This window comes from Somniosus microcephalus, unplaced genomic scaffold, assembly GCF_052327205.1.
Source record: "Somniosus microcephalus isolate GS21.2 unplaced genomic scaffold, FLI_Smic_1.0 unresolved_chr9, whole genome shotgun sequence".
Classification (NCBI taxonomy): domain Eukaryota; kingdom Metazoa; phylum Chordata; class Chondrichthyes; order Squaliformes; family Somniosidae; genus Somniosus; species Somniosus microcephalus.
The window spans coordinates 40,582,221-40,587,396 of record NW_028225187.1 but is presented as its reverse complement, the minus strand read 5'-3'; positions in this window follow the sequence as shown (position 1 = coordinate 40,587,396).

Sequence of the window (5,176 nt, the reverse complement as noted above, 5' to 3'; positions counted from 1 at the left end):
AACCCGGGGAGGATGGGCGCAGTGAGATCAGAGAGTGTGTAACCCAGGGAGGATGGGCCCAGTGAGATCAGACAGTGTGTAACCCGGGGAGGATGGGCCCAGTGAGATCACACAGTGTGTAACCCAGGGAGGATGGGCCCAGTGAGATAAGACAGTGTGTAACCCGGGGAGGATGGGCCCAGTGAGATCAGACAGTGAATAACCCGGGGAGGAAGGGCCCAGTGAGATCAGACAGTGCGTAACCCAGGGAGGATGGGCCCAGTGAGATCAGACATTGTATAACCCGGGCAGGATGGGCCCAGCGAGATCAGACAGTGTGTAATCCGGGGAGGATGGGCCCAGTGAGATCAGACAGTGTGTAACCCGGGGAGGATGGGCCCAGTGAGATCAGACTGTGTATAATCCGGGGAGGATGGGTCCAGTGAGATCAGACAGTGTGTAACCCGGGGAGGATGGGCCCAGTGAGATCAGACAGTGTGTAATCTGGGGAGGATGGGCCCAGTGAGATCAGACAGTGTGTAACCCGGGGAGGATGGGCCCAGTGAGATCAGACAGTGTGTAACCCGGGGAGGATGGGCCCAGTGAGATCAGACAGTGCGTAACCCGGGGAGGATGGGCCCAGTGAGATCAGACAGTGTGTAACCCGGGGAGGATGGGCGCAGTGAGATCAGACAGTGTGTAATCCGGGGAGGATGGGTCCAGTGCGATCAGACAGTGTGTAATCCGGGGAGGATGGGCCCAGTGTGATCAGACAGTGTGTAACCCGGGGAGGATGGGCCCAGTGAGATCAGACAGTGTGTAACCCGGGGAGGATGGGCCCAGTGAGATCAGACACTGTGTAATCTGGGGAGGATGGGCCCAGTGAGATCAGACAGTGTGTAACCCGGGGAGGATGGGCCCAGTGAGATCAGACAGTGTGTAATCCGGGGAGGATTGGCCCAGTGAGATCAGATAGTGAATAACCTGGGGAGGATGGGCCCAGTGAGATCAGACAGTGTGTAACCCGGGGAGGATGGGCCCAGTGAGATCAGACACTGTTTAATCTGGGGAGGATGGGCCCAGTGAGATCAGACAGTGTGTAACCCGGGGAGGATGGGCCCAGTGAGATCAGACTGTGTGTAATTCGGGGAGGATGGGTCCAGTGCGATCAGACAGTGTGTAATCCGGGGAGGATGGGCCCAGTGAGATCAGACAGTGTGTAACCCGGGGAGGATGGGCCCAGTGTGTTCAGACAGTGTGTTACCCGGGGAGGATGGGCCCAGTGAGATCAGTGTGTAACCCGGGGAGGATGGGCCAAGTGAGATCAGACAGTGTGTAACCCGGGGAGGATGGGCCCAGTGAGATCAGGCAGTGTGTACCCGGGGAGCATGGGCCCAGTGAGAGCAGACAGTGTGTAACCCGGTGAGGATAGGCCCAGTGAGATCAGACAGTGTGTAACCCGGGAGGATGGGCCCAGTGAGATCAGACAGTGTGCAGCCCGGGGAGGATGGGTCCAGTGAGATCAGACATTGTATAACCCGGGGAGGATGGGCCCAGTGAGATCAGACAGTGCGTAACCCAGGGAGGATGGGCCCTGTGAGATAAGACAGTGTGTAACCTGGGGAGGATGGAGCCAGGGAGGATGGACACAGTGAGATCAGACAGTGTGTAACCCGGGGAGGATGGGCCCAGTGAGATCAGTGTGTAACCCGGGGGGAATGGGCCCAGTGAGATCAGATAGTGTATAACCTGGGGAGGATGGGTCCAGTGAGATCTGACAGTGTGTAACCCGGGGAGGATGGGCTCAGTGAGATCAGACAGTATGTAATCCGGGGAGGATGGGCCCAGTGAGATCAGACAGTGTGTATTCCGGGGAGGATGGGCCCAGTGAGATCAGACAGTGTGTAACGCGGGGAGGATGGGCCCAGTGAGATAAGACGGTGTGTAACCCGGGGAGGATGGGCCCAGTGAGATCAGGCAGTGTGTACCCGGGGAGCATGGGCCCAGTGAGAGCAGACAGTGTGTAACCCGGTGAGGATGGGCCCAGTGAGATCAGACTGTGTATAATCCGGGGAGGATGGGCCCAGTGAGATCAGACTGTGTATAATCCGGGAAGCATGGGCCCAGTGAGATCAGACGGTGTGTAACCCGCTGAGGATAGGCCCAGTGAGATCAGACAGTGTGTAACCCGGGAGGATGGGCCCAGTGAGATCAGACAGTGTGCAACCCGGGGAGGATGGGCCCAATGAGATCAGACAGTGTGTAACCCAGGGAGGATGGGTCCAGTGAGATCAGACATTGTATAACCCGGGGAGGATGGGCCCAGTGAGATCAGACAGTGCGTAACCCAGGGAGGATGGGCCCTGTGAGATAAGGCAGTGTGTAACCTGGGGAGGATGGAGCCGGGGAGGATGGACACAGTGAGATCAGACAGTGTGTAACCCGGGGAGGATAGGCCCAGTGAGATCAGTGTGTAACCCGGGGGGAATGGGCCCAGTGAGATCAGATAGTGTATAACCTGGGGAGGATGGGTCCAGTGAGATCTGACAGTGTGTAACCCAGGGAGGATGGGCTCAGTGAGATCAGACAGTATGTAATCCGGGGAGGATGGGCCCAGTGAGATCAGACAGTGTGTAATCCGGGGAGTATGTGCCCAGTGAGATCAGACAGTGTGTAACGCGGGGAGGATGGGCCCAGTGAGATAAGACGGTGTGTAACCCGGGGAGGATGGGCCCAGTGAGATCAGACAGTGTGTAACCCGGGGAGGATGGGCCCAGTGAGATCAGACAGTGTGTAACGCGGGGAGGATGGGCCCAGTGAGAACAGGCAGTGTGTAACCCGGGGAGGATGGGCCCAGTGAGATCTGACAGTGTGTAACCCAGGGAGGATGGGCCCAGTGAGATCAGACAGTGTGTAACCCGGGGAGGATGGGCCAGTGAGATCAGTGTGTAACCCGGGGGGGATGGGCCCAGTGAGATCAGATAGTGTATAACCTGGGGAGGATGGGTCCAGTGAGATCAGACAGTGTGTAACCCGGGGAGGATGGGCCCAGTGAGATCAGACAGTGTGTAATCCGGGGAGGATGGGCCCAGTGAGATCAGCCAGTGTGCAACCCGGGGAGGATGGGCCCAATGAGATCAGACAGTGTGTAACCCAGGGAGGATGGGTCCAGTGAGATCAGACATTGTATAACCCGGGGAGGATGGGCCCAGTGAGATCAGACAGTGCGTAACCCAGGGAGGATGGGCCCTGTGAGATAAGACAGTGTGTAACCTGGGGAGGATGGAGCCGGGGAGGATGGACACAGTGAGATCAGACAGTGTGTAACCCGGGGAGGATAGGCCCAGTGAGATCAGATAGTGTATAACCTGGGGAGGATGGGTCCAGTGAGATCTGACAGTGTGTAACCCAGGGAGGATGGGCTCAGTGAGATCAGACAGTATGTAATCCGGGGAGGATGGGCCCAGTGAGATCAGACAGTGTGTAACCCGGGGAGGATAGGCCCAGTGAGATCAGTGTGTAACCCGGGGGGAATGGGCCCAGTGAGATCAGATAGTGTATAACCTGGGGAGGATGGGTCCAGTGAGATCTGACAGTGTGTAACCCAGGGAGGATGGGCTCAGTGAGATCAGACAGTATGTAATCCGGGGAGGATCGGCCCAGTGAGATCAGACAGTGTGTAATCCGGGGAGTATGTGCCCAGTGAGATCAGACAGTGTGTAACGCGGGGAGGATGGGCCCAGTGAGATAAGACGGTGTGTAACCCGGGGAGGATGGGCCCAGTGAGATCAGACAGTGTGTAACCCGGGGAGGATGGGCCCAGTGAGATCAGACAGTGTGTAACGCGGGGAGGATGGGCCCAGTGAGAACAGGCAGTGTGTAACCCGGGGAGGATGGGCCCAGTGAGATCAGACAGTGTGTAACCCAGGGAGGATGGGCCCAGTGAGATCAGACAGTGTGTAACCCGGGGAGGATGGGCCAGTGAGATCAGTGTGTAACCCGGGGGGGATGGGCCCAGTGAGATCAGATAGTGTATAACCTGGGGAGGATGGGTCCAGTGAGATCAGACAGTGTGTAACCCGGGGAGGATGGGCCAAGTGAGATCAGACAGTGTGTAATCCGGGGAGGATGGGCCCAGTGAGATCAGCCAGTGTGCAACCCGGGGAGGATGGGCCCAATGAGATCAGACAGTGTGTAACCCAGGGAGGATGGGTCCAGTGAGATCAGACATTGTATAACCCGGGGAGGATGGGCCCAGTGAGATCAGACAGTGCGTAACCCAGGGAGGATGGGCCCTGTGAGATCAGACAGTATGTAATCCGGGGAGGATGGGCCCAGTGAGATCAGACAGTGTGTAATCCGGGGAGTATGTGCCCAGTGAGATCAGACAGTGTGTAACGCGGGGAGGATGGGCCCAGTGAGATAAGACGGTGTGTAACCCGGGGAGGATGGGCCCAGTGAGATCAGACAGTGTGTAACCCGGGGAGGATGGGCCCAGTGAGATCAGACAGTGTGTAACGCGGGGAGGATGGGCCCAGTGAGAACAGACAGTGTGTAACCCAGGGAGGATGGGCCCAGTGAGATCAGACAGTGTGTAACCCAGGGAGGATGGGCCCAGTGAGAACAGACAGTGTGTAACCCGGGGAGGATGGGCCCAGTGAGATCAGACAGTGTGTAACCCAGGGAGGATGGGCCCAGTGAGATCAGACAGTGTGTAACCCGGGGAGGATGGGCCCAGTGAGATCAGTGTGTAACCCGGGGGGGATGGGCCCAGTGAGATCAGATAGTGTGCAACCCGGGGAGGATGGGCGCAGTGAGATCAGAGAGTGTGTAACCCAGGGAGGATGGGCCCAGTGAGATCAGACAGTGTGTAACCCGGGGAGGATGGGCCCAGTGAGATCACACAGTGTGTAACCCAGGGAGGATGGGCCCAGTGAGATAAGACAGTGTGTAACCCGGGGAGGATGGGCCCAGTGAGATCAGACAGTGAATAACCCGGGGAGGAAGGGCCCAGTGAGATCAGACAGTGCGTAACCCAGGGAGGATGGGCCCAGTGAGATCAGACATTGTATAACCCGGGCAGGATGGGCCCAGCGAGATCAGACAGTGTGTAACCCAGGGAGGATGGGTCCAGTGAGATCAGACATTGTATAACCCGGGGAGGATGGGCCCAGTGAGATCAGACAGTGTGTAACCC